The sequence below is a fragment of the Bos indicus genome, chromosome 8, assembly GCF_029378745.1.
Source record: "Bos indicus isolate NIAB-ARS_2022 breed Sahiwal x Tharparkar chromosome 8, NIAB-ARS_B.indTharparkar_mat_pri_1.0, whole genome shotgun sequence".
In the NCBI taxonomy this organism is placed as follows: domain Eukaryota; kingdom Metazoa; phylum Chordata; class Mammalia; order Artiodactyla; family Bovidae; genus Bos; species Bos indicus.
Genome location: NC_091767.1, coordinates 14,570,261 through 14,579,000, shown reverse-complemented (window position 1 = coordinate 14,579,000; position 8,740 = coordinate 14,570,261). Strand labels below are relative to the sequence as shown.

The window sequence follows — 8,740 nt, the reverse complement described above, 5'->3', positions numbered from 1 at the left end:
TACTGGATGCTTGGGGCTGGTGCAATGGGACGACCCAGAGGGGTGGTATGGGGAGGGAGGTGGGAAGAGGGTTCAGGATGGGGAACACATGTATACCTGTGGCGGATTCATTTCGATATATGGCAAACCAATACAATATTGTAAAGTTAAAAAATAAAATAAAATTAAAAAAAAAAAAAGAAAATGTGGTGTATGAACATTATGCTACGTGAAATAAGCCAGTTACCAAAAAGCAAATGTGGCATGATTCCACTTACACATGGTATCTAAAATAGTCAAATCCATAGAATCAAAGAGTGACAAGGTGGTTGCCAGGGGTTGTGGGAAGTGAGAGAAAAGGAGTTACTAATCAATGGGCATAAGTTTCAGTCAGTTAAATAAATAAGCTCTAGAGCTCTGCTGTAGAACTGTGTATCTATAGTCAATAATGATGTACACAAAATCTTTTGGAGGAGAGGGAAACAACAGAGGATACTGGATGATTCCTGTATCACTGACTCAGTGGACAGGAGTTGGATGGAATCACTGACTCAGTGGACAGGAGTTTGAGCAAAGTCAGAGATGGTGAAGGCCAGGGAAGCCTGGTGTGATGTAGTCCATGGGGTCGCAGAGTCAGACCTGACTGAGTGACTGAACAACAACAACAAATTTATGGAGACAGTAGAGCTCATGTTAAGTGTTCTTACAACAATAAACTTTTAAAAAATACTAGGATTATAGCTTCTTTAGAAAAGTTAACACCAAACACTAGTACTGATAATAACAGCAACAGAATAGTAATATAAATTAAACCTAGGTATGACCTGGTAAATATATCACCAACTCAATGAACATGAATTTCAGCAAGCTCCAGGAGATAGTGGAGGACAAAGGAGCCTGATGGGATATAGTCCATGGGGTCACAGTGAGTCAGACGCAACTTAGCAACTGAACAACAACAACAGATATATTTCTACTTCCTAAAAATTGCACCATATACTTAGTTGCAGCTTCTGTTTTTCATGAAGTAACTCTGAATATGCTTCCCAAAGTCCTATAGGATCTGGCTCCTGCATCATCCCTAACTCACCTTGTTTTTCGCCCTCAGCCTCCCTGACTTTGTCTTGGTTCTTCTAAAGCAGGAGTTTACAAAGTGAGGTACAGAGACAAAGGGGTGCCAAAACAATATTACACTGAGGTCATAGAGAAACTGTTATGATTTATTTTAATATTCATGTACAAATTATAAAAGTAGACTTCACTGATATTTTCAAAAAGAATTACTTGCTTGTTACCTCAGTCAGAAGGTGAACCGTCAGAGAGTGAAGGAGCTCTTTGGGAAGGAGTGGGTGCTTGAAAACTTGGATTGCTAAATGAGTTCACCCCTGCTATTCTGTCACCTTTCAGAGTATTTTAAAGCACTGCTGTTCATGCAACACAGGATTTCTTTTAAAAATAGTTTAACTCTTTACCATGGCTAAACTGAAGTTGCTTTCAAAAACAATCCTTTTAGAATAGAGTTGTGTACAGTCCTTTGGAAGTAAGATGAGCTGTGACTATCAAAATTTCTAATATCCAAAGCTTTGCTAGTTAACAATGGAATGATCCTTAGAATTGTACTTAAAGACAAATTCCAAACTTTTCCTTTTCAAAAAACATGGTTATCTTTTCTGTCATATGGCTTTCTTCAATTTCAAACCTACTAGCAACTTTTTGGAGCTAATTTTGCCTAATCTATTTGAGGTAACTGTGATACTTTAATGAGTGAAATAGCTAATGATACTTTTTTTAAAAAAGAAACTCCTGTTACGGATAAAACTTTTCGAAAGACAGATATGTGGAAGAGTTTCCATCATTATGATATACACACTGAAAATTGTGTGATTGCATCACCTGTAAGTGTTCTTATCTCTGCAAACTTCATGTACTTGGAAACAGCATTTTCTAATCGCTTAGAAATTTTTCATAAAGAATTTATGTGGATTTTAGATTAATTTTCTAAAAACTGAAAAATACGACACACTCTGCTTAGTTTGCCTGACAACTGATGCCAAGAAATTGTAATTTGCTAGGCTTTTTTTTTTTTTTTTAACTTTTGCTTACTGGGTAAATGGGTTGAAAAACAAAAGCCATAATTTGGTAAGTTTAGCTAATCATGCAATTTTCTTACTTAGATTTGCTACTCTTGTGAACTATTAACATTTTAAAGCTATGATAGTCATACAATTAGTCATTAAAATAAACTGGGCATAGAACAAAAACTTTTAATCACCACATTACAAAGCATGAAGAAAAAATTTTTTAAAGTAAAGATGCATAATCTATTCACAAGTTGATTTCAGTTCAGTTCAGTCGCTCAGTCGTATCCGACTCTTCGAGACCCCATGAATCGCAGCACGCCAGGCCTCCCTGTCCATCACCAACTCCCGGAGTTCATTCAGACTCACGTCCATCGAGTCGGTGATGCCATCTCACAGTGCTTAATTAAATAACAAATTAACTGTGCTAAATTTTTGAGAGAGTGGAAAGGTTGCTGTACCATTCTTGTCAATACTTAAACATTTATATTTTTGTTATTTTTGTATTATACACAAAATATAAACACAATTGTATATGTATACTATTTATGAATAACAAACTAACAAATACTGTATTGTGGTTAAATTTTTTAACCCAATTATACATGATCAAAATCAAATGTGGAGACCACTGGTCTTCTGAGTTGGATTTCTGCCCCAATTCAGGATCATTTCTTTGCCACTTGCCTGATAGGATCTCCATTAATCCCTCATTATCATTCCTCACCTCTTGCTTGTCCTTATCTCAGCTTACTTGACACTTTCTCAGGAACACCTTATCTGATCTCTTTCAGAAGTTAATTATTTTACACTCCTGTGGCTCTTCCTACTTTATGGTCACAGTATTTAAATGCAATAAGTAATTTTGTGTGAATTTCTGTGACTAATGTTTCAACACTCTCGGTTCAGTTCAGTAGCTCAGTTGTGTCCAACTCTTTCTGACCCCACGGACTGCAGCACAACAAGCTTCCCTGTCCTTCACCAACTCCCAGAGCTTGCTCGAACTCATGTCTATCAATTCAATGATGCCATCCAACCATCTCATCCTCTGTCGTTCCCTTCTCCTCCAGCCTTCAATCTTTCCCAGCATCAGGGTCTTTTACAGTGAGTCAATTCTTCACATCAGGTGGCCAAAGTATTAGAGTTTCAGCTTCAGCATCAGTCCTTCCAATTAATATCAGGACTGATTTCCTTTAGGATGGACTGGTTGGATTTCCTTGCAGTCCAAGGGATTCTCAAGTGTCTTCAACATCTAAATTCAAAAGCATCAATTCTTCGACGCTCAGCTTTCTTATAGTCCAACTCTCACAATCCATACATGACTACTGGAAAAACCATAGCTTTGACTAGATGGATCTTTTTCAGCAAAGTAATGTCTCTGCTTTGTAATATGTTGTCTAGGTTGGTCATAGCATTTCTTCCAAGGAGCTAGCGTCTTTTAATTTCATGGCTGCAGTCACCATCTGCAGTGATTTTGGAGTGCAAAGGAATAAACTCTGTTATTGCTTCCAGTGTTTCCCCATCTATTTGCCATGAAGTGATGGGACTGGATGCCATGATCTTAGTTTTCTGAATGTTGAGTTTTAAGCCAACTTTTTCACTCTCCTCTTTCACTTTCATCAAGAGGCTCTTTAGTTCTTCTTCAGTTTCTGCCGTAAGGGTGGTGTCATCTGCGTATCTGAGGTTATTGATATTTCTCCTGGCAATCTTGATTCCACCTTGTGAATCATCTAACCTGGCATTTTGCATGATGTACTCTGCATATAATTTAAATAAGCAGAGTGACAATATATAACCTTGACATACTCCCTTCCTGATTTGGAACCAGTCTGTTGTTCTATGTCTAGTTCTAACTGTTGCTTCTTGACCTGCATACAGAATTCTCAGGAGGTAGGTGAGGTGGTCTGGTATTCCCATGTCCTGAAGAATTTTCCACAAGTTTTTGTGATCCATACAGTCAAAGGCTTTGGCACAGTCAATAAAACAGAAGTAGATGTTTTTCTGGAACTTTCTTGCTTTTTTGATGATCCAGTGGATGTTGGTGATTCGGTCTCTGGTTCTTCGGAAGCTCATAGTTCATGTACTGTTGAAGCCTGGCTTGGAGAATTTTGAGCATTACTTTGTTAGCATGTGAGATGAGTGCAATTGTGCAGTAGTTGGATCATTCTTTGGCATTGCCTTTCTTAGGGATTGGAATGAACACTGACCTTTTCCAGTCCTAGCTTTGTTGTAGTGATGCTTCCTAAGGCCCACTTGACTTCACATTCCAGGATGTCTGGCAGTAAGTGCGTGATCACACCATTGTGGTTATCTGGTTAAAAATACAAAATGAAACAACAATAAAAAAGCTTAGGCTGTGGGCTGTAGGAAGGCAAAGTCCTTGCATCCCTGGCACCTAGCAGTATCTGACCTGTTATAGGTGTTTAATGACCATTCTCAGTTCAGTTCAGTTCAATTCAGTCGCTCAGTCGTGTCCGACTCTTTGTGACCCCATGAATTGCAGCACGCCAGGCCTCCCTGTCCATCACCAACTCCCGGAGTGCACCCAGACTCACGTCCATCGAGTCAGTGATGCCATCCAGCCATCTCATCCTCTGTCTTCCCCTTCTCCTCCTGCCCCCAATCCCTCCCACCATCAGAGTCTTTTCCAATGAGTCAACTCTTCGCATGAGGTGGCCAGAGTACTGGAGTTTCAGCTTTAGCATCATTCCTTCCAAAGAACACCCAGGGCTGATCTCCTTCAGAATGGACTGGTTGGATCTCCTTGCAGTCCAAGGGACTCTCAAGAGTCTTCTCCAACACCACAGTTCAAAAGCATCAATTCTTCGGTGCTCAGCCTTCCTCACAGTCCAACTCTCACATCCATACATGACCACAGGAAAAACCATAGCCTTGACTAGATGGACCTTTGTTGGCAAAGTAACGTCTCTGCTTTTGAATATGCTATCTAGATTGGTCATAACTTTCCTTCCAAGGAGTAAGCATCTTTTAATTTCATGGCTGCAGTCACCATCTGCAGTGATTTTGGAGCCCAAAAAAATAAAGTCTGCCAGTGTTCCACTGTTTCTCCATCTATTTCCCATGAAGTGATGGGACCGGATGCCATGATCTTCATTTTCTGAATGTTGAGCTTTAAGCCAACTTTTTCACTCTCCTCTTTCACTTTCATCAAGAGGCTTTTTAGTTCCTCTTCACTTTCTGCCATAAGGGTGGTGTCATCTGCATATCTGAGGTTACTGATATTTCTCCCGGCAATCTTGATTCCAGCTTGTGTTTCTTCCAGTCCAGCATTTCTCATGATGTACTCTCATATAAGTTAAATAAACATAGTGACAGTGACATACTCCTTTTCCTATTTGGAACCAGTCTGCTGTAAATGAATGGATTCTCCTTAAAAAGTTTATTATGAATGAATACCAGTTAGACTATTTGGGTATGACCTAAATCAAATCCTTTATGATTATACACTGGAAGTGAGAAATAAATTTAAGGTACTAGGTCTGATAGACAGAGTGCCTATTGAGTTATGGATGGAGGTTCGTGACACTGTACAGGAGACAGGGATCAAGACCATCCCCAATAAAAAGAAATGGAGAAAAGTAAAGTGGCTGTCTGAGGAGGCCTTACAAATAGCTGTGAAAAGAAGAGAATTGAAAAGCAAAGGAGAAAAGGAAAGATATACCCATTTGAATGCAGAGTTCCAGAGAATAGCAAGGAGAGATAAGAAAGACTTCCTCAGTGATCAGTGCAAAGAAATAGACAAAAACAATAGAATGGGAAAGACTAGAGATCTCTTCAAGAAAATGAGAGATACCAAGGGAACATTTCATGCAACAACAGAGATAGTATGGATCTAACAGAAGTAGAAGATATTAAGAAGAGGTGGCAAGAATACACAGAAGACCTATACAAAAAAGATCTTCATGACCCAGATAATCATGATGTTGTGATCACTCACCTAGAGCCAGGCATCCTGGGATATGAAGTCAAGTGGGCCTTAGGAAGCATCACTATGAACAAAGCTAGTGGAGGTGATGGAATTCCAGTTGAGCTATTTCAAATCCTAAAAGATGATGCTGTGAAAACGCTGCACTCAATATGCCAGCCTATTTGGAAAACTCAGCAGTGGCCACAGGACTGAAAAAGTCAGTTTTCATTTGAATTCCTAAGAAAGGCAAAGCCAAAGAATGCTCAAACTATTGCACAATTGCACTCATCTCATATGCTAGTAAAATAATGCTCAAAATTCTCCAAGCCAGGCTTGAACAGTACATGAACCATGAACTTCCAGATGTTCAAGCTGGTTTTAGAAAAGGCAGAGGAACCAGAGATCAAGTTGCCAACATCCGCTGGATCATGGAAAAGGCAAGAGAGTTCCAGAAAAACATCTATTTCTGCTTTATTGACTATGCCAAAGCCTTTGACTGGTGTGGAGCACGATAATCTGTGGAAAATTCTGAAAGAGATGGAAGTACCAGACCACCTGAGATACCTGTATGCATGTCAGGAAGCAATAGTTAGAATTGGACATGGAACAGACTGGTTCCAAATAGGAAAAGGAGTACGTCAAGGCTGTATATTGTCATCCTGCTTATTTGAATTATATGCCGAGTACATCATGAGAAACACTAGGCTGGTTGAAGCACAAGCTGGAATCGAGATTGCCAGGAGAAGTATCAATAACCTCAGATATGCAGATAACACCACCATCATGGCAGAAAGTGAAGAAGAACTAGAGTCTCTTGATGAAAGTGAGAGAGGAGAGTGAAAAAGTTGGCTTAAAGCTGGACATTCAGAAACTAAGATCATGGCATCTGGTCCCATCACTTCATGGCAAAATAGATTTGGAAACAATGGGAACAGTGACAGAATTTATTTCTCTGTGCTCCAATATGACTGCAGATGGTGACTGCAAGCATGAAATTAAGAGACACTAGTTCCTTGGAAAACAGGCTATGACCAACCTAGAAAGCATTTTAAAAAGCAGAGACATTACTTTTCAAACAAAGATCTGTCTAGTCAAGGCTAAGTTTTTTCTAGTAGTCATGTATGGATGTGAGAGTTGGACTATAAAAAAAGCTGAGCACTGAAGAATTGATGCTTTTAAACTATGGTGTTGGAGAAGACTCTTGAGAGTCCCTTGGACTACAAGGAGATTCAACCAGTCCATCCTAAAGGAGATCAGTCCTGAGTGTTCATTGGAAGGACTGATGTTGAACCTGAAACTCCAATAGTTTGGCCACCTGATGCTAGGAATTAACTCATTTCAAAAGACCCTGAGGCTGGGAAAGATTGAAGGTGGGAGGAGAAGGGGACAGCAGAGGATGAGATGGTTGGATGCCCTCACTGACTCAATGGACATGAGTTTTGGTAAACTCTGGGAGATAGTAATGGACAGGAAGCTTCCCTGGTGGCTCAGACAGTAAAGCGTCCACCTGAAATGCGGGAGACCCAGGTTCGATTCCTGGGTAGGGAAGATCCCCGGAGAAGGAAACGGCAATCCACTCCAGCACTCTTGCCTGGAAAATCCCATGGACGGAGGAGCCTGATAGGCTACAGTCCATGGGGTCGCAAAGAGTCAGACAAGACTGAATGACTTCAATTCACTTCACTTCAATGGACAGGAAGGCCTGGCGTTCTGCAGTCCGTGAGGTTGCAGAGAGTTGGACATGACTGAGCCACTTAACTGAAGTGAACCATTTCAAAGACTGATTTTTGGGAACAATGTTTTGGATTAATGGCTTCCTTTTCAAAAACAATGAAGAAGAGATGAAATAATTCTTATTGCATGTAATTACAATGACTATTAAACAGTTCTGGAACAGGAGAGATAGTATCCTCATTTCAAACCCAGAGGTATTAGTGTTTTTGTTCAGTCATGAAGTCATGTTTGACTCTTTGTGACCCCATGGACTGCAGTAGGACAGGCTTTCTTATCCTTCACTATCTCCTGGAGTTTGCTCAAACTCATGTCAATTGAGTCAGTGATGCTATCCAATCATCTCATCCTCTGTTTCCCTCTTCTCCTCCTGCCCTCCAATTTTCCTTGCATCAGGATCTAGTCCAATGAGTGAGCTCTTTGTATCATGTGGCCACAGTATTGGAGCTTCAGCCTCAGTATCAGTCTTTCAAATCAGTATTCAGGGTTGATTTCCTTTTGGATTAACTGTTTGATCTCCTTGCTGTCCAGGGGACTCTCAAGAGTCTTCTCTAGACCTTAGTTCAAAAGCATTGATTCTTCAGCACTCAGCCTTCTTTATGGTCCAATTCTCACATCCATACGTGACTACTGGAAAACCATCCCTTTGACTCTACAGACTTTGACTGCCAAAGTGATGTCTCTGCTTTTTAATATGCTGTCCAAGTTTGTCATAGCTTTCCTTCAAAGGAGCAAGTGTCTTTCAATTTCATGTCTGCCGTCAACATCTGCAATGTTTTTGGAACACAAGAAAAGAAAATCTGTCACTGTTTTCACTTTTTTTCTCATCTATTTGCTATGAGATGTTGGGACTGGATGTGATGAGCTTAGTTTTTAGAATGGTGCGTTTTAAGCCAGATTTTTAACTCTCCTCTTTAATCCTCATCAAGTTAGTTTCTCTTAACTTTCTGCCATTAGGTTGATATCATCCACATATCTGAGGTTGCTGATATTTCTCCCAGGAATCTTGATTCCAGCTTGTGAT

The 8,740-nt window shown here is 40.0% G+C and overlaps 1 non-coding gene across 1 annotated transcript; it reads left to right on the top strand.

The window, feature by feature from the left end:
• The first annotated feature begins 7,461 nt into the window (after window positions 1-7,461).
• TRNAF-GAA (transfer RNA phenylalanine (anticodon GAA)) lies at window positions 7,462-7,533 on the top strand. The gene has a single exon. It is a non-coding gene; the product is annotated as a tRNA-Phe (tRNA).
• The last annotated feature ends 1,207 nt before the right edge of the window (window positions 7,534-8,740 follow it).